Source organism: Bactrocera tryoni, chromosome 4 (assembly GCF_016617805.1).
Source record: "Bactrocera tryoni isolate S06 chromosome 4, CSIRO_BtryS06_freeze2, whole genome shotgun sequence".
In the NCBI taxonomy this organism is placed as follows: Eukaryota; Metazoa; Arthropoda; class Insecta; order Diptera; family Tephritidae; genus Bactrocera; species Bactrocera tryoni.
In genome coordinates this window covers 22,564,388-22,589,383 of record NC_052502.1, presented here as the reverse complement: position 1 = coordinate 22,589,383, position 24,996 = coordinate 22,564,388, and the positions used below count along the sequence as shown (strand labels likewise).

The following is a 24,996-nucleotide window of genomic DNA, read 5'->3' as shown; positions in this document are numbered from 1 at the left end:
TAATATTCAAAAAACAAATGCCATGGAATGTTCTTTCGAATCGTATTAAATATTCCCCATTTAATTTGAAGTTTCTGTGGTTTCTTTAAAAAGTTAGGGAACCTCGAAATAGATAAACTTTTAAAAAATTTTGTGTTTTGATGGTGAAGAATTAAATGCAAAAAAGTGTAAAAACGGACTTCAAACTCTTAGTATTCACCTAAAATAGCTCCAAGTGACTATTTGCTATTGCCAAAACTGAAAACCAATAGGAAATAGGTGTTTTCTGCACAACCATTACTTTTGTACAAGGTGCTTTCCAAAGTAGACAGGACTTTTTGAATCTTGCGCCACTTGTGACGCCTTCTATATATCCAGTGACAATTTCATGACATTTCATGGATTGGAAGTGAAGTTATTGCGTTTTAAGTGTTTGTGTTATCGGTGCGAAAATGAGCTTCGAACAAAGAGCCAACATTAAATTTTGTTTTAAAATTGGTAAAACTTTTACCAAACCTTTTCAATTGATGCAACAAGTTTATGGCAATGATTGGCTATCCAGCAGCAGAGTGCCCGAGTAGTTTCAACGTTATCAAAGTGGTCGTGAGGACATAAATGACGATCAACATATATGCCAATCAAAATCAGTGATCACCGGAAATTCCATCGAAACTGTGTGTGAAATCATCAAAAATCAGTCGAAATCATTACTGAAATTCATGAAAATGGAATTGAACATCTCCAAAACATCGTTTTATCCCACTTTGACCGAACATTTGGGCTTACGAAAGGTGTGTGCACGGTTTGTTCCGCACAAAATTGACTGACGACCAAAAATTGCTCAGAATCCGTCCGTCAAAAAGCTGTATTGAAGCAGATGGAGATTATTTTGAATCAATTTATTTTAGAGTTTGCAGAAAAAACCATTTGTTCTGTTTTTGTTTAAAGTCCTGTTTACTGTGGAACACGCCTTGTAGTATCAATACCTTAGAATTGTGGTTCCGTAAATATCCAACTTTACCAAAAATCTACAGCCTCTATCGTTCACTTCCACAAATGTAATCTTTGTATCTAACTTTTCCATACCTGACGGATTCACTAAAAGCAGACATAAGAAAGCCTGGACTCACAGACATTACTGTCCTTACTTTATCTCTGGATTTATTTTTCGGCAGGTTTTTGGCACATCTTATTAGTCTATAAATTATTTATATTCCTCTTGATTATAGTGATCATTTAAATGGACTATATGAAATTAAAGATGGTTCGTTAATATTCAATATTTTATTCCAAGTCACTTCGGTACTGCGACATAAAAATTTAGTATCCATACGTTATGAGTTCTCGCTGACTCTTAAAAACATCAACACCAGATGTCGCTTTAAATTAGCTTAAATGTTTATTTGTAAAAGCTTCAGGTACTCAACAATGCTTATACCCCTTAAGCTTTGCGAGCTTTTTCCGTCACTTAATGTATTTATTAACCAAAGCATCAAACTAAAAACTTTGGGAAGCTTTCATATATCAGCAGAAAAGCTCACCTTGTTACCATCCGTATAAGTTAGTAATAATGAAGAACTTGCCACGTGCAGGTGAGTGTTTTGAATCCCAAAGGCCAATAACTTACACTTTTGAAATTAGATGCATTTCACACGCGTTGCTGGTGGCTGCCGGTGCAGTTGGCGCACGGACGCAGTGACAACTTTTCAAAGACTCACAAGTGGCAAATACATACATATAATACAGTTAACGAGCAAACAAACAAAGCCGGGATTGAAACTGATTAGCTGCAGGACACGCTATGTGAATTGAGCTCTTGATAGCTGTGATTAGTTGCTAAGCTATGGCAGCTTTGACAAATGCAAGCGTTGTTTGAAGCGGTTTGTACGTGTGTGTGTGAAGTGATGTGACAAGTGAAAGTGGAGTAGCATGAAAACAAAATCCTCAGGTGTTCACGCGTCAAAAAAACTAATATACATTTGTGTGCATTTGTAAGTGCTTGAGCTCTGATGACAGTGCTCAGCCTCAACACTCATATGTCAATCAAGGCTTGATTGATTTTGAAATCAAAAGAAAAATAATTATGGATTTCAGTTGAAGCTTAAATGTTCATATGCAATTGTGTATGCATGCATATATAACTGCACATAAAATAAGAGTTTAACAGTCAACGCTGCAAAATATTCTTGCCACAGTGCCATTAGTATCCATTTATTTCCAACGAGAAGCCATAATAAAATTCATAACCACTCGCCATGCATTAACCATAAAATATTATTAAAGAGCCAAGCTTTAAAAATATATACACAACTACATGTGTGTGTGTGTGTGTGTGGGTGATTGTGTATATGCAACAGCAACTGTATAATTGACAGCGGAATACGAAACGTGTCATTGTGCTAATTGTATTTCTTCGATTTTTGCCGGCTGCATAACGGGAAATCAATGCATCAGTCCACGTGCTGTATTCAAATATCCTAACATACATATATGTACGTGTTTGGACACGTGTTTGTGCATGTGCATGTGTGTGTGTGAACAGTGCATGCAATGCAGCAAGGATGCGGCAACTACTCGGTCATGCTCGGCGTTGTCCATGACCCTCAACGTAAGCTACACGGGCGTTTGCCGCTGTATTTGAGCTTGTAAGTGAAACGGTAACTATAACGGTAATAAGAAAGCTTATTGCGGCTGTATAAATTTCTGACAAAACTAATGTAACCAATGCAACCGAAAGACAACTGCAATGGTGTTGGTGAAAGTATAAAAAAATTGTATGTGTTTCATTTGTTGTTGCTGGCCTGCTTTGCTACTTTTCTGCTGCTTCTTTTGTGCTTTGATTTAACTCATGTGGCAGCAACCATTGTTTTAGCTGAGGTGCGATTGTGGTTTGTTAGGTGTTAACACATATACATATGTATTTATATTGGAATAGTAGCACATCCATATGTACGTATGAGCACTGTATGACCCACTAGGACATTGATTCGAGTAATTATGGTTATTGTTTAAACTTAATTTAATACCCTTAATTGGGTGCAAACTGCTAAGAAGTTGGTAACAATAAGAAGGAAATGCTGGAGAAAAATATACAACAACATATGTATATATTAACGATCAGCGTAACGAGCTCACTTTATTTAGGCCATCTGACTGTATAAAATTTTTTGAAATATCAATTATCTGAGATATATAAATATTCACCAACCATTTATTTTGCCGCCTTCAAAGTAATCCCCACCAGAAGTAATACACTTATGCCAACGTTTTTTCCAGTCCTCGAAACACTTTTCATAATCACTTTTTGGGATGACCTTCAGCTCCTTTATTGAATTTTGTTTCATCTCTTCGATCGGCTGAAAACTGTTTTCACGCAGCGGCAATTTTTGTTTGGGGAACAAGAAAAAATCAAACGGTGAATACAATGGTTGATCGATGGTATCAATTGCGTTTTTGGCTTTAAATTCGTGACATCGTGTAAAATCCATGAATTGTTCTTCCACAATTCCGGCCGTTTTCAACGGATGTTCCCTCGCAAACGCCTTAATAGTCCAAATAGATCTCCTTACCGCCCGTTTTTCCTTCCGGAATAAATTCATAATGCACCAAACCACGAGTATCGGAAAAAACAATGAGCATCATCTTGATTTTTGAGCGGCTTTGGTGTGGTTTTTTTGATTTTCATGTCTGATTGCAGTTATAATTCTCTCCACCAATGTCGGATCGGAATTCGGACGATCAAGTACGTCCAAAGAGACCTGTTTACGGTACTATTTTAGAAGAAAAATGAGTTTTATTGGGACAAGTCGAGCGAGAACACGTTTCACACCCAAAATATCCATCAAAATCATTCGAAAGCACTCGCGAGAGATGTCGAGCTCTGTTGCCATCTCTCTGTCACTCGCCTGAGAATTTTCAAGCAACATATCCTAGACATTTTTAATGTTTTCATCAATTCATCATAACGAGGCATGTCTTCAACGACCTATCGACCTTTTTTGAAGACTTTGTACCACTCGTATGCTTGTGTTTTTTATAAAACTATATCACCCGCGAACCTTTTCCAACATTCGCAAAGATTCCGTACAGGAAATTGGGTTGGAAATACAAAATTTTTAAAAAATTTTTGTTTGATATTTGAATTCAATGTGAAAATCGTAAGGCACTACTGAGGTGTACCGACTTAAGTAGCTGACAGATAGCCCTCATATTTGGCATAGCCATTAAGGGCAGTCTTACGAACTTAGCAATCTCCCCTAAAAGAATTGTCCAACTGGTTTAAATCGCCACATCATGGAGGCCACACCAAAGACCCACGATGCGAAAATTTCTTTCAAAAAATTAATTATTTTGTTTTTCTTTATATTTTTATCTCTTTTTAGCCAGTAAACGCCCTTGTCTGAAGATTTATTTCGCTGGGTTGGCGTTGATTGCAACAAAAGTACTTTATACCATAATCATAGTTTTCAGACGAGATGTACTGGAAATCATTTCTACTAGTAGATAACTTCTTGACCTACCTCTGACCACTTATGATTTTTCCTGGTCAGTTGGATAGCCTTGCCAGATGCAAATTATCAAATTTGTACAGATAAAGATATTTTGAAGACATGCAGACGCCTTGACCAACATTATGCTACTTTTGCAAGTTAAAACATCCCGACAGTCATACTTTTGGCGAATCAGCTTCTCAAAAAACTTACTGTTACTAGAATTTTTGTTTACCGCACCTTGATAGGGGTGAAAATGGTCGTCCTCAAACCAATTCAGCTATAAAAACATTTTGTGAACGCATTGGCAGAACTCCCCTTAAAAAAAGAAAAAATATGTCAAGAAATGCAGATATAACGACCAAACCAATCTCAAAACTTATTCACGATGATCTCGACTTGAAAGTCTACATTCGATCAATTTTATTGTTATTTTCTGACAACACGCTTGAAACAAATTAGGCTTAATGCTCTGAAAAATAGGTTCTTAGACACCTCTCAGAAAGTCTCTCCAAGAATGCGGTCTTATTACACGATGGTTCCTCGTTTACAGTTTTCTATTCAATTATCAGTGAGAAAATTTCAAATGTATTAATATTTTTCCAATATGCTTTCAGTTGAATGCACAGATTTCTTACAGGGTACTGTATTGTGCACTCAAGCTCATATATTGTGCACAGTTACCTTTGCCAGAACAAGCAACACAACACTGAACTATTGCACACACCAAGCTTTTGCAGCACGTTTTCATAAAGTAGAGATGGGTTTGTGTGTGTGTGTGTGCCCGTAGAAACAATGCTGAGTATTGGCGCAATAATATATACCTGTATAAGAAAGAAAGTTCACGCGGCCATTGTCTGCATTTCAAGTAGTTCTAGTTAAGTTAAGTAAAATTAAGTTTAAAGGCTTTTTGTAGTGCTATGAACTATTTACTGGTTTTTTATTCCTAATGAATATTTTCTTGTTTTTTTTTTAAGTTTACAAAAACCATACACGAAAATTAAAGGAAAAAATTTCTTCTTTTACAAGTATTTCTTCACGTAGTATAGTAGTCCATTTGGAATAGTGGCAATGAGAGCAAATACTTTTCTGATGCCCTTATGATATCAATTTGGCTTATTTTAACTAAAAATTTATATAAAATATGTTTAACTGATATTTTATTATTTGCTTCAATTTTTAAAACTTTATAAGAAGAAGCTCAATTGGAACGAGGTTGAGCTATTCAAATGCATAATATTGGCTAAAGAAGGAAAACTTTCAAATTTTCCTCCGACGGTGATAAACCGAAGAATTTTCTATAAATTTCGCATATTTGTCCATTTATTGCTATTCTAATTACAGTTAATTTAGATAAATATAACATTACCTAGTGCATGTCTCCCTTCACTCTAATAACTTATTAATAACACAAAGCAGTATTTCTAAATGTAAACTGAGTAGGTAAAACCCTAATTAAGTACATAAATACCTCTCACATTTTCAAATTTTCTTCATTTTTCAACAAATATTTCTATAATCTTCTCATTAAACGAGCAGATAAGTTTGTAGTTAAGACTACGAATACCCAACAGACACAAATTTCACTGCGAATTTATAGCCAACAAAAAGGCCTACACTTTTACACACACACAAACAACCACTTACACGTGTATACTTATGTATATTGCATACTCTAGTTTCACTCATTTGAAAGTGTGTCAATGTGCCAATTTATTACTTCTCAGTTTTCAGCGTTTGCTTGTCATGCGATATTTAAATTTCGCACACATAACACAACAACACTGTGCAACAGGTGCTGCGTTCAAGGTTACAGTTATGAACAAAATTGTGTGTATGTATTTTTATGCGTGTGCGTGTGTACAGGTTCATTAGTGTTTGACTAGTTTGTAAGCGTTTGTTTGCGCAGTTCCGCTGCGTTGCGTTGAAATGTAATTATAACTGTTGCATACTTTTAGGCGCAAATTCAAATATGATTTTACAGCGCTTAGTTGGTGTTAGTTAGATTTGGCCTTCAAAGTAATGCCATTTATAGCAGCTTTTAACTTTTTGGTAGAAATTTTAAAGTTAATGTGTTATAATGTGAAATAAAAGAAAGAATATTGAATGAAGAAATAAATAAAAGTAACTAAAGAATTAATAAGCATAAATATGAAGTGGTAGGCGGCTAATAAAAACCGATGATATAAAAGTATAAAAATACTAAGTATTAGTTTTGGAAACTATTTTTTGGAATTAAAAAAATATGTAGGTTTTCATAATGTGAACTTTGGATCAAATTTAACCCGGACTAAGCCCAACTAAACAGGTGCGCAATCCGAACCGATAAACAAAAATCATAATTTAGTACTACCTTTTTCATGTTCGTGTAAAGTTTGATCTCTATATTTTAATTAAAGTGTGTCCGGCAGCTGTTTGATGCAAAAACGGGTCAAATATGATCTAGAGCGTCATAAAATTATTTCAACAGGTTTTTATATTCAGTAGACCACAAGCAGCATAGACTGCTAATTTCATAACTCAAGCACTGCCACAAAGGCTATCTATGGTTGTCTTCATTTGAGGAGTAACAAAAGCTGCTGCGGAAAGTAATAAAGTCATCAGAGAGGTCTTTAGAGTCAATATCAGTATCAGCATTGTATAAAGATGCCTGAAAAAACGGGCTCAAGACTAGAGCGGTGATAAAAACCCCGTTCCTAAGTTATTAGAGCTTAGAATTCGCCAAAAATTTGAATAATTCACTACGGATTATTGGATAAGAGTTATTTTTTCCGATGAAACCAAAACTAATTGAATAGCATCATGTGGGCACGCAAGTACATGAGTTGGCTAACAGGTTGGTGGTGTACAGGATCCCAGCATATACTAAAAGATGAAATTTGGGGGTGGATTACTGATGACTTGGAGTTGTTTTCACAGAAATTAGCTGAATGTACTACGACGGATCGATGGTATAATGAGTATACGAGTTTATATTGATATTTTGGAGGACTCATATCTTCCATGTCAGGATATATTCGGACTCGAACATGGACATGAAGATATTTTCATGCAGGATAGCGATACGAAACATACCGCAAAAATTACCAAATCATCGTTTTTGGATAATGGAGTCAAACTCTTCGACGGGCCACACTTTTTGGCAAAATTCGTTTTTTTTTCAACATGGTTTCTTTCAAGGGTGATAAATTGATTACAGGTTCCTTCCAACTCCAACCGTTACTTCAAAATAGACCTCAGTTTGGGCGATCACTCTTCATTCGATGAAAACTTCTTCCCAGCGAGTATTCTTTTAGGTGTGAGAACAGAAAATAGTCCCTGAGTACCATCTGATCTGGTGAATGCGAGGCATGCGAAAGCAATTCGAAGCCTATTTCATTGCTTTTTGCTACCGTTTGCACTGAGTTGTGACACAGTGCACTGTCTTGAGTAAAACAGCACCCAATTTTTCTTTAAATGCGGCCATTTATCAACGATTTCGTCCTTCAAGCGGTCCATTAATGCTATGTAATAGTTTCTGTTGATGGTCCTTCATTTTTCAAGATAGTCAATAAAAAGTATTCCATGCGCATTCCAAAACACAGACGCCTTAACCTTGCCAGTCGACTGTTGGGTTTTCCAAGGTTTGGAGCGGGTAAATCGGGTGCAGTCCACTCGGCCTTTTGGACTTCGGAGTGATATCATGGAACCACGTTTCATCCATTATCACATATCGATGAAAAACCTCTCGTTTATTATTTTTGAAAATCTCCAAACACTGCTACGAATCATTAATTTATCGTTATTTTTGATCAGGAGTGAGCTCACGCGGCGCCCACTTTGCATAGAGCTCTTTCTTGTCCAAATCTTCGTGAATGACATGATGTCTCCGTTCAGTTGATATCTTTAGAGTGCCACTTTACGGTCATCCAAAATTATTTTGTTGATTACAATCTCTTTTGGGGGTCTGCGTTCTCCGTCTTCGGTGCTCATCGATAAACTTAGCATATCAATCTTTGATAGTTGATTTTCCTAGGGTAATTCCCGGAAACTTATCGTCAAGCCAAGTTTTTTCAACTGTAGTTTTTCCCTTCAAAACTCATATTTCTATTTATTTATTTGTTTTACAATAACAAAAGTAGCTTCACTCAAAATGATATAATTCACTAACTAATGATCCGACAGCTGTAAAATTTGTACACGATTCTTTAAAGGTTAGTGCTAACTAAATTGTAATAGTGAATTCATATAAATTCGCATATATACGGATAGACGGAAAGACAGTCGGACATTGATAAATCGACTCAGCTTGTCAAATTTTATAAGATAGGAAGGCATGGAAGACGCAAAAATGATCCAAATTAAAATTTTCTTCTGATATTATGTATTAGAGTCCTCAATTTAACTGAATTAATATGAAACTGGTATATTTCTGACTGAAATCTGACAACTAACTTATCATAAGACATAAACATGTAAAAACGATAAAAGTAGGAAGAAAGATAGTCGACTGACTAGATGGGTTTTTCTTGCGCTAGATGATTACAGTTTTTTTGCACTAGTGTGATCAAATTGAAAGGTGAATTTTGTTCATTTCATCTCCTTCAAAGTAATTCCCTGCCGCTGCAATACACCTATGCCAATGAATTTTCCAGTCATCATAGTACTTGGAAAAATCCTCAGTCGTGATGGCCATCAGAGCCTTCTTCGATTCAGCTTTTTTATCCTCAATTGAGTCAGAACGGTGTCCTCGAAGTGGTCATGTGGATTTGCTGAATAGCCAGAAGAAGGTAAATCAGGCGAATACGGTGGTTGTGGCATGATATTAATTGAAAATGTGGCGAAATGATGAGTATGAGTATGAGATGGTGCATTATCGCACTTTTTGATTCAATAAATTCAGACATATGTAGTAAAAATCGAAGAATTCACTTTCAGAGCCTCACAAAACGACGCGTATCTCAAATACTAATGAATGAAATGTAGCGTAGATGTCACTAACAGTACTACTAACTTACAGAAAAAAAATTACCGATTCGAAAAATATATGAAATGTAAATTAAAAATTCAAATTTTAATTTGATCACAGTAGTATAAAGATGCCCGCTACACAGCGCGGCTTAGCGTCTTATCACTTTTGCCACAGTTCAATGTACAACTGCGCTGCCTTCTTTCCATCTTCATTCAGTGGCTAATCCAATATTTAAAAGCTCGTTGTTTATTTGCATTAACGCTCGTGCGCTGAGCGCGACTTCAACTTTGGCAGCGATAAGCGATTGAGACTAGACGCCGACAAGCTATTCGATCGCAATCCATCGGGTATGTAAGCAATGCAAATCGATGGAATGCAGCATCGGTTCGGGGCATTTTTCTATATTTATTGTGTATTTATTTCTGAAATAATAGCGTTTAAAAATAGGCAACTGATAGTGCCAGAGCAAATAATTTGCTTAAAGGCGAAATTTCGCTTTACTGCATTCAAACATCAGCGAGTAAATAATGAAGTAATTACAGAAATAAGTACGTACTTGTTTACATACTTTACTCTAAAACGCATTTTGTCTCATTATTATCATTATTAGTGTCTCGATGAGTACTGAGGTAATATTAGTTACTTGTATTATCAGCTAAATAAAGTTTGTGGCAGAATTTTATGGAAAGTTTGTGAGCACACGCCAAAACTTCAACTGCGTCGCTGTGAGAAATTGACACTTCAAAAATGCATTTCTAGACAATATAAAGGGGTTTCCAATAAGGTGGCGACTAAGTAAAGAAGCAGCAGAACTGTTTTAGAATAACTGAAACTTTTTTGCTAAATATTATTATTTTTTCACTAAAATGTTGCCACCGCCTTATATTATTTCTCGCTTTGATTTATATGGGTTGTTTGTTCGATTCATCACTCTCCAATGTTTGGCAAACGTACACCTTTTGTGATAGTAAAAAATAAAAATCAACCTCCGTGGTTACCAGTTGTCTTGTACATAATTAGCAATGACGTCACTTCATATATTTCAACTTGCATTTTCCTTTTTCTTTTTTATATACCCTTAATATTTACCAGAATATTATATAATAATGCGTGGCAAATTTTTATGACATAGATAAAAGAGAAAAACCAATCTGGGCGACTTTTTAGTTGACTGTGATAACTTATCAAACTAATTGTGTTTACAACACAACAATAAATATACATAACTGTACACGTGTACATACTTGTCCATGCGTATGATTTCATATCGCCATATTATGAATGAACGCCTCTTGTTTTGAGTAATTACACATACTACACATACATACATACATATTTACTTTGCATTGTAAGCAATTTTTTAACTGTCAACAAACTGTTATTGAGACTGAATAAGCCAAATAATAGTAACTTAATACAAAAAATTGAGTTTTACAAGTAAGGTAACTTTCAGTGCAGGCGCGACTCAATATTAATTTATCGGAGCGGATTGAAAGAGTTTAGTAAATATAAAAATTGAAAGTGTCATTATTGAGTTCAAGTTTGCTTCAAACAATATTTAGTATATAGACTAGAGGTGTCTCCAATTTATGCATGTTTAGTATTAAAACAGTGACAGTAACTGTGTTTTATCTCAACCGTAGGGTCGATAATATATTCATTTACACAGTTTATCAAACTAACTCGCCTAATTGAACCAACTTTTTAAAGAAATTTTGCACACATCTTCTAAGCTGCCTTAGGGTACTTGTGTTATCTATTATGAAATTATATTTGTAAGCTGAGGAATGAGGGCTATTGAGAGCTGTGAATCGTAAGGAGGGAGCTAGGACTATGACAAGTCAATGACGCCAAAAAACACCAGGAGTTCCAGTCATGGCAGAGGAACGGATAAGAGTGTAACGATTTATATCGTCATATTATCATATACGCTGCCTAACTAATACCAGTTATGTCATTGGAAATTTATACTTTATAAATAAAAATTGAATATCCGTCCTATCTAAGCTCTTGCAAAGCCATGAATTAAGTATAAGAGTTCCGGTCACAGAAGAGGAAGATGGGTCATATTATCAATAACATCGATTTATTTTATTTTGTAAAATCTTCTATTAAGTTAGGTTATATTTATGGGTTTCCAAAACATCGAGTTTTTTTTGTTTTGTAAAATCTGATCTTCTATATTACCCTGTCGGTCCGAGTAATAATTTCGTAGATACAGCCACTTAGTCACTTAGATTTTTAAACGCGTTTTTCTCGAAACTGGGTTTTTGAAGTTGGTTGGTAAGATTTCTCGATTACTACTCAACCGATCTTCATGATGAATTTTACACAAGTCTTTGAGAATTGTATCTCACAACTTGGACATAGAATTTTTTTCGATGGCCAAAAATCCAATTTTCAGTTTTATTTTTTCCTTCGTCCAAGTTATAATGTTAAGGTTTTATCTAAAATACGTATTTTTTCACTTTAGATGATCCAGCAAGGAGTTATCCTGCCAAGGGGTCACCGGAAGTGGCGTCACAATGGCCGAGTTTAAAACATTTTTTACCAAAAATTTCAGAAGTTCTTTGCTAATCGTGTATATTTGCAACAATAAAAAGTTCTAATAAAATATTTAGTTTTTATATAAGAAAATAATTGTTTTGTAGCCGTGGAAACCCATGTAACTCCTTAAGTTAAAGTCAATAACACCAAAGTATTCAAAACTTGCTCAGTTGTCTCAGAGTTTACAACCGATATTTCTCAAATCCCACCTTACAGTTCCTTTAACGCGAATTTGTCGCCTAATTTTGAAGCAAAGGAGTTTTTTTTTTATAAAAATTGGAATCTGATTTCACTCACTATTCCCAAAAGGTTCAATAATACATATATTATCTTAAATTTAGTAAGATAACTTAAATTATTCCATATGTACTGTATGCAACTGAGTAAAGTTCCGAACCGACTAACCGATAATTTTATATAAAGTCAGTTATAGGTAAAGAGTTCCTGATATTCGGCACATGATGAATTTGAAATATACACCCTGTCAAGAAAGTATCGGGAATTCTTCATTTTGACCCCCCTCAGATGCTGATAAGTTTTTTTTGATGCGAGTAGCCATACATTAAAAATTTTTCGATAAAAAATGAATCTGATTTAAAAATTATATTGAAAATAAGTGGTAACGGCCTCAATTTCAAACTGTATCATAAAAATGTCGTGAAAATGTTATATATCATAATTAATTCAATTTGGTCGAGAGGTTGCTGAGTTGCTATAGCATTTATGGTGAAATTTTAAATGAGAAGGCGAAACATTAGTTTGCTTTATAGGTGGTAGTAGTAAAAACTTTTTATTGCAATTATATTAAAAATATTCAATAATAAATTTTAAATATTCCTTAGTATTATTTTTCGAAATTTCGCATATTACCGTTATTAATGGGACGGCCTCGAAAAATTTGTAAAACCGTTCCAGAAAACAAATTTTAGGAACTTTACGCACCCGACTTTGAAATTAGTTCCATATGCCCCAATGTACTACTATAATCTCTTATACGAACCAAGTTCTGTCACATATACAATATATATATCTATACAATTAACTAATAATGGGTAAAAATTAATAAGTTTACCTTATGAAATATATTGCTCATGTAACTTTTTTAATTCGGGCCAGGACAATTTTCACACTATTAAAAAAATTATAAAACTCCTTTTACTGTATATTGCACGTGAGTGTAAAAATCAGCTGTGGTGTCATATATGTACATATATGTATGCTTATGTTTCATATTCAAATATGTCTGTGCAACATCACATGTTCAGAAGGTGCATGTGTGCCGGCGCGCACGTTTACTGCACGATTGCAACATGCTCATACATACACACAAACAAACGTGAGTTTATACACACATTTTATGTATTTCTAATTTCTTTCATACTCGACTCGATTTTTATGAATTTATGTGCGCAACGCGGTGCTATTTTTAGCCGCTCACGCTGCTGAGCACACGCTGTCACTGTTTCAAATGTAATTTAATATGAAATGCGGTCTTACCTTCCCTAAGTGGGCAACACGTGTGTGTTTGCTGTAGTTTACGCTCGTGTTTGCATAACTTCCTCGGAGTTTTACGCAACAGGCTGCACAATACATACAAACATACATATTTATTTACATCTATGGGTCCAAGCTCAAGTGATTACTTTTTAGGAAGTCTTTTTTTGTTTCCCGAGTTACTTTTTCCCATTTTTGCTTTAAGCGTAATTATCGCGTTAGTCTTAGTCCCCAAAGGAAGCTAAAATCCGGTGTTATAAGCAGTTTAGGAGTTACATGGGTTTACTCGGGTAAAAAACAGCCCTTTTTCAACTTTTTTTTCTCATATAAAAAATGAAATATTTTATTCTAATTTTTATTGTTACATACATACATAACAATTATCAAAGAAATTCTAAACATTTTGGAAAAAATATTTTAAATTCGGCAGCTGTGACGCCATTACCGGTGACCCCTCGGAAAAGAGATGTGCCTGCAATGGCAGGATAACTCCTTACAGGATCGTCTAAAATGAAAAAATACGTGTTTAGTTAAAACCTTAACTTAGAACTTGGACGAAGAAAAAAAATTTTTGGCAGATATTTTTACAAAAAAAAATTAAAATTTCAGTGAAAATTTCGCCACTTTTTTTTTTTAAATAGTTCTAATCGAAAAAAACCTTCGTCTAACTCTTTAAGAATTGTATGTAAAATACCTGTGTAAAATTTCATCAAGTTCGTTAAATAGCTCTCGAGAAATCACGCAAACCGACTTCAAAAACAGTTTCGAGAAAAACGCGTTTAAAGACAGCGCACTTAGCCTAGCTAGCCACGAGCGCACAAGTTCTCAAGGCCTTATCTCCGAAAATATTACCCGGATCTACTTGAAAATTTAGGATAATTTTTTTTGAGGTGTTTTAGAATTCAATGAAATAATAAAAAAAATCGAGTTGAAACCCGTAAACCCATGAAACCCCTAAAGTATTTCGTGGAATACAATTTCCGCTTACGCCTTCAATTAGTCGGTTTCAGTGAACTCTCAATCGCTTTTCGAATTGGATAACCTTTGTAAAGTGGCCTGAGAAACAGCTAATAAATCAGTTCTTAATTTTTCGCCTATCGAGCCAGCTTCGAGACGGCGCAATTATATACCAGCTCCCTTGAGAGGCAACATAACAAATTTGAAAATGTTTCGCTTCAAAAAGCAGACCTAGCACTCATCTAGATGGGATACACTTCTTTGATCTAATTCGGTTTTTCTATTATTCATAGGCCCATTTTCACTCATGGATATCTCTCACTGCAAATCCAAGTTTTTGTAGTAATACTCTCTAGAATGAAATGAGAACTTAATATCTAAGTTCACTTGGTTAGAAGAAATATGAAGGAACGGAAAAGGCTTCTGCTACATTTCATGTATACTTGTACTACTATCGTATTTTCAGACCCAGAATATAATTCATATGCATTGCAGAGGCAAACATTTTCATAAATCAAAATTGGGTCAACTTGGTCGAGAGGTAGCTGATTTGTTATGATATTTCACATACAGAAGGGTCTATTAACCACGTATTGTATGGGAGGGCAAATACTAGTTTTCTTTAAAAGTAGCGGTAGTTTTTGCTGTAATTTTAACAATTATATTCAAAAATAAATTTAAAAAATTTCTTAGCAAAACATTTTCAAACTGCAACCACTATATACCAATTTGGAAAAATATATCTCTCGTGGGACACTAACTCTGCCCAATTCTGATAATCGGAGTCATTTAGAAGTTCCTAGTATTGTCCACAGTTACGCTAGAAACAATTATTTCAAACTTTCATATTTCATTTCGTTTTACAACAACTCATTGTGAGAAAAATTTTCCATAAATCTTTCAAATGCATCTATTTTATATGTGTATTGATTTGATTTGTTAGAATACGCAATAATTATGCTTTATGCTTTATAAATAAGTCAGTGTAATATATACGCCCTTTGAATTAGAGTAGTTGGTGAAAATATTCTAAGTTGTTTTGGGAATGCATCAGCAGTGCATACGAGTATATCTGTCCAACATAGACTATTACACAGTATCAGCTGAGCACAAAAACATATGACGCCTATTCGATTGTGGTGAGAGTTGATAGCGTTATGGCGCTCTCGCTTATCGCTAACAATAGATTAGTGTTACCAGGTGTGCAATAGAATTGAAAATTATAGTGCAAATATCTACCATATTTTGCATATAACTTATTATTATCAAAGAAATTTGATAGTTTTGTATAATATAGACTTTCCTTTGGAACTATAAACAATAGGGTGAGTAAAAAGTAAAAAAAACGAGTTCATGAGTTAAAATTAACATATATACAGAGAAAAATATCCTTACAAAGAAAAATTTTAAGAACTAATTTCAATAGACGTTGATGAAGTTTGAAGTTAAAAAATGTATTAAAATATCATAATTTCAATAAAAATGTCGTAACTTTAAAATATTTACGAAGTAGAAAATAATTTTAACTAAATAAATGATAAACTAAAAATTTTTTAACTAAAAAAAAAATTTAACTAAAAAATTTTTTACCTAAAAAAATTTTGGAAAAAAAAATTTTTGAACTTTTTTTTTGAACTAAATTTTTTTTTTAACTAAAAGAACTCACAATGGAAAAATTTTTTCTTAAAGTGTTAAACATTTAAGGTATTTTTTATTGAAATTAATTTTTTTTACATATTTATATTGGCACCTTTCAACACCTAAAATTGTTTTCTTGCAAGTATAGCCTTTCCCCTCTACATAGTTTTTTTAATCCCCGAATTCGTCAGGAAAATTTTGGGCTCACCCTAATGCCAGTAAATAAATTTTTAATATATTTTTGGTTTTCGTTTTTATATTTATACATTTTTTATCAAATTAAAAAAAATAATTGCAAAAAATTTAAATTTTTCTGCACCTTTAAGTTAGCAAAATCTTTAAAGAAGATGGCAACTCTATCACACAAACTCAATCAAAGTGTCCACTACAGCAGTTTAGTGCTCTGTTTTTCTTTTTATGTCTCATTACAATTTTTTGTTTTTGTTTTTGAATTTTTTTTTGTTTTTGCTCAGTCATCCACTGTCCGCTGACTGCTGTTATCAGCAGTAAAGAGGATCTCGCTCGCAAACAATATTCAATCACTGCGCAGCGTATTTGTGGACGCGCCGCTGAGCACTTCGTCTGTCCAATTCAGTTTATGCACGAATTTTCAACGCGCACGTGGTGTTCATACGGTCGAAATTTTAAAATTTTAATTTTTCGTCTGCGAGTTCGTTTTTATGGCACTAATAAATTAAAAATTAAAAATTACAAATATATATAGTATATATAATAAATTAATATAAACAAGAATATCAGCGCAAAAAATAATATAATAAATATATACATATGTAAGTGACCAGCGCAGTGTGAATGTGTTAACAATTTGATAGGTAATAAACAAGATTTAATGTAAAGTTCATAAAAACTTGGTTGCACACAAAAATTAAAAATAAACAAACAGAAATAGAAACAAAAAAAAAATTAATAAAATTTATAAGAAATAGAAATAAAAAAAAACAAATAAATAAAATGTAATAGCAATAAAAATAAACACCGATTCCGCGTAGTCGCTGTGCATAGGTGCGATCGTTGCAGTGCTATTTTTAAAAAAATATCTACAACTCGTGCAATTTCTGTTGGCGCCTTTTGTATACTTTTGTTGTTGTTGTTTTACATTTATATTTATTTCGATTTTTTTAGTCACACTGCTGCTGTGAAAAGCGCTATTTTTGATTTGCGTTTTTCTCTGTTGAAAATTGTCTCGCTTTTTTACATTGTTGTACCACATTCGACCGCCAACGCGTGCTGGTTGACACCAACGCCAAAAGTAAACACCAGAAAAATAATAATATTTTCTGCGCGCCATTATCTAAAGCGAGTAAACTAGCAATGCATGCTTAATGGTTTCCAATACATATCTACTTAATAAAATCGCTTTTATTGATACTAGTTTGATAGTAACTAGATTTGCACTAGTTGGTGGTGGCTAGTTGATTAATGAATTTATGAATAAGAATACATAATGGGAATACATAATCATATTAATAATAGCATTTCCTGTTAGCTCAGAAATATCGGTTAGCTTTTTTTATTTATTTATTTTTTAATTTATTTTTTATTTTATTTTTTATTTTTTTTTTTTATTTTTATTTAATTTTTTTCGCTTATTATTCTAAAATCATCAATTTGCTTCTTCAATTGGGTCAAATATATATTTTATTAAAACAAATCAGTGCCAACTGTCAATTAGAAAATCAGCACAATTCTTATCAGTTAGTTGGTGCTGAAATCGAGACTCGAAAATTTGCAGTTGTCATTTCATACAAATTCGAATCGGATTTCACTTATTATATTTAATTAAATAAATAATAACAAAATAATCTAGTATTTGTCATAATTTACCTTTTGTTCTATCGATGGTTGTTTGTACCATATTAAGCTAACCAAGATAGATGGATTGTCAATAGCGAAATGATCAGCACGATTGAGCTGATTATCAAATCCTTAGCAGTCGAAGAAGGTTGGCAAAGTGGAACCAGTCTATATACTGACAAAATAATTACATAATTGTCGGAATCGCCTATATCGGATAATTATAGCATACGGCTATCATACGAAAAAGGTTTTAAATGTTGCCCAACGCAATGCTTTAATTTTCATAGAAATTGTTCAAATCGTGTGCGACTTGCAAGTTGTTAAAAACTCCCACTGTAAGGAACCGCATTTGCGTTATTTGAGGTTGACGTTCAATTTTCCGAATTCACAGCCTGTTCCTAAGTTTAGGCCTTTTATTAGTCTGGCCGTTCATCTGCCGCAACTCTCATTCTCCCGTCTTAAGTGCTATGTTGTTATTGTATCTTACTATATTTGTTCTATTGCGCTCTTGTTATTTCGAATGTTTTCTTTAGCTCCCACAGTTTTTTCCTTTCGTATGCCAGAAGGTCAATTGATGCATTACCGCTTATAACTGATATTGCATCACCTGACTCTGTTCGTTAGGCTGATGCTACTCTGAGGGCTGCAGTGAGGTGCGGCTTGTACACTTTTAATGATGCATTTTATTCATTTTTATGCTCCTGGAGTGGATCCGCCAGATCTAAAGCCATGTTGTCTAGGGTAGATTCCTTCAGCTCTGTTGGTAGTTACTTTGAGGCTGGGTTTAAGTAGCCTTTCTTTATAGCATATAGCTGCCATAGCAACTAACCGATCAAAACCAAGTTCTTGTAATAATTTTTATTTGTGAAGGGTATTATTATTGCTTCGATGCAATCGAAGTTAGCGTTTTTTCTTGTTTGTCTTGTAAACTATTTCACCAATATGATTTGATTTGATTTGATTTGATTTGATTTGATTTGATTTGATTTGATTTGATTTGATTTGATTTGATTTTTGATTTGATTTGATTTGATTTGATTTGATTTGATTTGATTTGATTTGATTTGATTTGATTTGATTTGATTTGATTTGATTTGATTTGATTTGATTTGATTTGATTTGATTTGATTTGGTTTGGTTTGATTTGATTTGATTTGATTTGATTTGATTTGATTTGATTTGATTTGATTTGATTTGATTTGATTTGATTTGATTTGATTTGATTTGATTTGATTTGATTTGATTTGATTTGGTTTGATTTGATTTGATTTGATTTGATTTGATTTGATTTGATTTGATTTGATTTGATTTGATTTGATTTGATTTGATTTGATTTGATTTGATTTGATTTGATTTGATTTGATTTGATTTGATTTGATTTGATTTGATTTGATTTGATTTCATTTGATTTGATTTGATTTGTTTATAACAACAGACTGAAAAGAAGAAGATCATTTGCACTCTCTGTGAAAACAACAAAATTAAGTACAGCATATAAAAGTATAATCCAACAATTTTAATGTAAACCATTTTCTCAAATTGAATCCAATGTAACCTAAAAATATAAAAATATTTTATAATAAAAAATAAAAAATAAAAATAAAAATATCAATGAAAAAGTTCAGCAAAATTGCTATCACGAGAGTCAAAAGATATCAATAATATACAAGTATAATAAACAAAAACAAAACAGAAAGTTAATCGAATAACAAACATTTCAACCTGTGCAAATAAGCCAAACAACAACCAGTAGAAAATACAAAAACAAAAGCAATTAACCAATACACAAGCGAAGGCAATTTAATATTTTGTTGTCGCTTTTTGTTTAAATTGCAAATTTATTATTTCATTTATTTGTTTTTGGTAATTTGTTGTAGCATCGGATTTGCTGCGTTTTTGTTGTTATGCCCGCTCGCCGGCTGTCATGTGAAAAATCTATTAAATCTATATAATCAACATACAAATACATGTGGACATACCTATTAATGGGCGCCGATACTTATATATAGAATAAACATACATACATATATGGTTTTGTAGTGCAACTATGTAGTGACCATGCGTAGTCAATCAAAATCGCTCATACGCCAATCAGCACCATCGTCCGCAGCACTGTGGGTCACACGCCACGCTTTGTTTGCGCTGCGACACGTTTAAGTGGCGCTAAAATACAACCTTTCTTTTGTAGATATACAACATATGTTTTGTGATTTTTTTTGCTTGTCGCGTTTGGTGCTCTCAACTGCGCCGTTCTCTTATTTGTTTTTTTTTTTTATTTTTATCTTTTATTTGTGTTTATCAACAGAAAAATATCACACCTTTTTTTATTGCCTGACGCTTCAGTGTTAATTTGTTTTATTATTTAGCGTATTTGGTTAATATATTGCACACACTCTTTTGTATTGCTAAAATTAGTACTTAACTACTTTGATACATACTAAACTGCCAAAAATGCATTATAGCAAGTGTCATATGCAACATTTTAAAATATTTATATTTACTACATGGAATTGTAATATATTCTTATAACAATAGCAAAATTTATTACCGGGTGTAGGGGATAGCCAAATACTATAGCGCGTTCAGACAGTTCTCCTCGTCACAGCAACGAATGGTATGCGCCATTTTGCATGGTCACTTGATGGATCCCCAAGGAAAGGTCGCCCAGCTTTGGACTGCCATCATTTGCATTACTTCAGGTCTCTCTTTCGCCTTTGCCATGTATTGTGGAGGTTTTTTGAAGTACCTGTGACCATATAGACTAGCTGAGTTGGTGTAGCCGATTTCCTCTGAATTGTACAGTTTACTCTATAAAGAGCTCCATCAGAAATAATGCTTTATTATTTCACTCTGCCCAGCTTATCTGAGCCCGTATATTGGTGACTGTTATTGATAAAATTCGACATTGGGAGCTTCGTCTTTACTATCGGGCCCACAATGTTGGCCAGTATTGTTGGGAAGTGACTTAAGTATGCCTTTCGATGCGGCATGCTGAATTTCTCACCCACAGCATACCTATATAATCAGGGCTCCAGTCTTAAGGTTAGGTAGTGTACTGATTTTGGTCTCATATTATATATAAAGCTACAAACTGTAAAAATTTTATTACTCAAAAGTATGACGCTCTACGATTTGTTATTACAGAGATAATATTCCATAAACTCTTAGTATGATCTCATACGTAGGTCGCGTTCTAGCCAGATATTTCGGTATTCGGCATCACATATTTATATAACCTATGTTCTCATGAGCTAAACGTAGAGTAATACATTTCGATGTTAAACTTACTAGACTCAGATACTGCCTTTTAAAAATAAGTAATGTTCTGTGTTTCATACAGTCTCTATGGATTTCGGCAATTGAATATGAGTTAATAACGAATATTTTCGCGGATTACTTGCAAATGGTCAAAATGGATTCTGCCAGTAATAAAGCGTCGATGAACTCACTTCTCCTATTGAAGAAGGAGCTCTACTCAAGACCTATATATTTATCAAATTTATGGTGAATACAGTCGAGGTCGTAGATCACTGCAAATATGTATTTCTCATTGTCCGAAAATCGCTATTCTGTCCGCAAAACGATAGTGTAAGATCGTTATATGCCTTCAAACTGGATAGTGCAACAACTTGGCATTAAAGACTCATTTAAGATTTGATTGACAACTAATTAGTGGTGAGCATACATTCAAGCATCTCCAAGCAAACATTGCCTGCTTTTTAGTAAAAACAGACATTTTTCTACGTTGGATCCTACACAATTTGTCAATCGCACTAAAAACGGCCTCCTATTCAACTATTTTTGCGACAGTGATTTTTATTAATATTAATAAAATGAGCCACTGAACAAGACCACCTTTAACACCACGACTGAAATCTGCGGCACATCAGCTAACATAAGTGCATGTTGCGCTTAGGTGCTTCGATTTGATGAAAACACATTTACAAGAAAGTAATAGTCCTTAAGACGCTCATAAAGAAACATAGGATTATGATGCAGTCGGAGTGGTATGTAAATTATATGCATGAACAGTAAACCCGGAGTGGTATCAACAACTATTTTAGATTCCCGGTTCTGTTTCAGAAATATATCGGAAAATCAAAAGCTGTACCTGCAAATACGTCCACTTACTTCACCACGATAATGCGAGCTCTCGCACATCGACTGAAACAACTGCATTTTTGAACCTCTCTTAAACTCCGATTTGATGCACGTTATCCACTTGTCGTAAAGTCCATAGTTGGTATTGCAATGACTTAGTTATCGAGTTGAGTACGTGCAAGAAAAAAAACTAAGAGGTACAACGTTTTCTCTTTGCCACTGTAAGACTTAGGTTGTATGCATTTAGAATACATATTTTGAGATACATAAATTAGAACGGCTTAAAAGTGTTTTGAGAATTTGTTTAAGCGCACGCAAAATTGTAGGAGCTCTATTGTGCATAAGTCAAAGACTTAGCTTCTTTAAATTGCACCTTCACAAGCGATTTTCGTCCGTATTAGATATTTGTTACTGTTTGTCCAATGCGCTGGAGAGTAATACGAATCGAATAAATTTTATGCCAGAGATCAAATTCGGCTAAAGATCGATACATTCTTATTGTTCTATTGACCAGAGAATAACATACGAAAAATTGAAAACTGTTCAAGAAGGCTTATCAAAATATGCGCCCGCTCATTTGTTTCCATAGAACAATAATAAATAATTGAATCGCAGATGAACATTCGGTCCAGGATAATCTTTATGCTGTATTCGATTCGCCATTTCTCTGCTCGCTTCAGTTCGCTTGTCAAAACAACATTACATGTTAAAGCAACAGCAAAATTATCGAGTTGAATTAGTGCAACAATATATGTACTATATGTGGATGCCTCATTAAATTGGTATATCTGCTATTTAGTTTCGTTACACGTTTTCTTAGCCAAAAGGCTGTTTGCGATAACTCGTGTGGCACATACATATACATCGACATTATTTTTGTATCCGGTTTTATTTAAATGTCATATATATTTAAATAGCTTACAATTATATAATATATACTATACTATACATATAATTTTTGTGACATTGAAATGTATTAAATTTGTTTTTTGCTGGCAATGAACTGTGAAATCTCACTGAATGCACTTTGTGAATTTCTACTCTCAAATTTTAAAATAAATATACACCTGCATAAATATAAACCTATTTTTATACTTATAAATACACTTGTTTGTTTAACTGCATATACATATGTATATATACCCGATAATTACGCTTAGAAAATGGGCCAGAGCGAATTGCAAGTAAACAAAGAACAAATTTACGAAATGTACGCAGGGAAGCAACCTCAGCAACAAACAAAGAAAGTAAATTAAAAAAACAAAACAAAAATATGTCGAACCTCATCGTAAAATCAACTAAACAAACAGTTTAAATTAATTAGCTGATTAGATGAAAATCGCTCAAAATTTGTTTACTTGGGCGCATATGCATCCATATATGCAATTTCGCTGTAGTTCAATTTTATGTATTATGAGATTTATTAAAAGCAGAATTATGCTGATAAATATTTCTCTTCCAAATTATTGTTTTTGGTTTTACGCTCGTACTTACGATATTAGTTTATCATATTTCAAAAAGGTTAAATGCATGATTTTGCTTCTCTTTTCAGTTGCTGCTGCCTCTCTTCGAATACTTCCTGCTTTCCTCAAAGCCCATGCAACCACCTTGACAACAAGTGTCCTCCAAAAACTTCCGGCTGATATACAAGTATGTAAGTAAAATTTAGCACATACAATTAAAATTAATATGAGATATGAAAAATTTGACCACAGCAGCAAAGGTTTAAGATAAATTTATACTCTTCCTGAAAACAGTGTTATAACTTTGAACATTGAAAGATTAGCTCTAACTGCTTACTATTATTGGTCTAACTGCTTACTATTATTGAAGGTACCTAGTATGAAGAAAACGTTTCAAACCCATTTATTTACCCAAATCATTCGAACGGACACGCGAGAAAGGTCGAGCTCTCTTTCCATCTCTCTACCACTTGCCCGATGATTTTCAAGCACCAAATCCATCACTTTTCTAATATTTTCATCATTTGAAGAGGTCGAATAATTAATTCCGAACCTTCTGGCTACAAGTAAAAATTCACAGAAGGACATAAATTCATAAAGATTTAAATTGCCTACAATGTACGTTCGTCATTTGCTTGTTGACAAACAGTTGCATCTAAGAGCAATGTCATTTTGTTTACCCTAAACCAAGGGTGAAAGAACTCGAAAAATATTTGTTTACGATTTTATCGTACCTGCAAATTTCAATCTATTATTGTCAATAAAAGCAAAGCGTTTTAGATCCTCTATCTACATTATTATAGCATTTGCAGGTTGACTAAATAAATGCTGACTAATGACTCATTCAAAATATAAATGATTATCTTTTGTTTATTTTGATATATTTATATTTAAAGACTCGCTGGAACTGGGTATTTTGCAATAATAATAATATTTCGTGATACTTAGGTTAATGCTATGCATCTCTAGTATAAAGTCAAGGGGAAGTTGGAAGTTGGAACTTCTTTATCGGAGGCCAAGGGAAATATTGACCGGATTCAACCTATTTTTAACAGATGGGCATTATATTGTCAATCTCGACTAAATATATAATAGATTGCGCGATATTTTCGGCAAAAAGTCAGCCATACGCACTGTAGGCCACATATTCTATATGTGGGGGCTTGAAAATTTATTGTCCCTACTTTTCAGATTTCCACCCGTCTCGTCATTCTAGTCATTTTTATATATACATATAAATATATATTAAACCTGATTAGTTTTAGGCGATACAAACAACTATTAGGTGAACAAAACTACTATACTCTGTAGCAACACGGTGCAAGAGTATAACTGGTATTAGGCATAAGTCATACACACTACATACGTATAAAATTTGCATACGTTACTGATACGTCAGCTGTTCTTGATGTTTAATTATAATTATTCCTAATTTAGTTAAAATGATAGGAAATATGACGCATATTAATGAGGTCAAATTTCGAGAGGAGATTATATTCCATTCTGGACTTATGGGTAGTCTACGTAATCGCTGGTCGAACTGACAATAGATATATAA

At 33.6% G+C, this 24,996-nt stretch overlaps 1 long non-coding RNA gene across 2 annotated transcripts in view; it reads left to right on the top strand.

Moving 5' to 3' along the window:
* Window positions 1-1,868: 1,868 nt before the first annotated feature.
* LOC120775083 overlaps window positions 1,869-24,996 on the top strand; it is a 45,230-nt gene continuing 22,102 nt past the window's right edge. Inside the window, exons 1-2 of one of the 2 annotated variants that reach the window (XR_005705288.1) lie at window positions 1,869-2,624; window positions 23,528-23,629. This is a non-coding gene — a long non-coding RNA (uncharacterized LOC120775083). Of the gene's footprint in view, window positions 2,625-16,847; window positions 16,890-23,527; window positions 23,630-24,996 lie in introns of those variants that run through there. The other variant, XR_005705289.1, reaches the window with a different exon arrangement.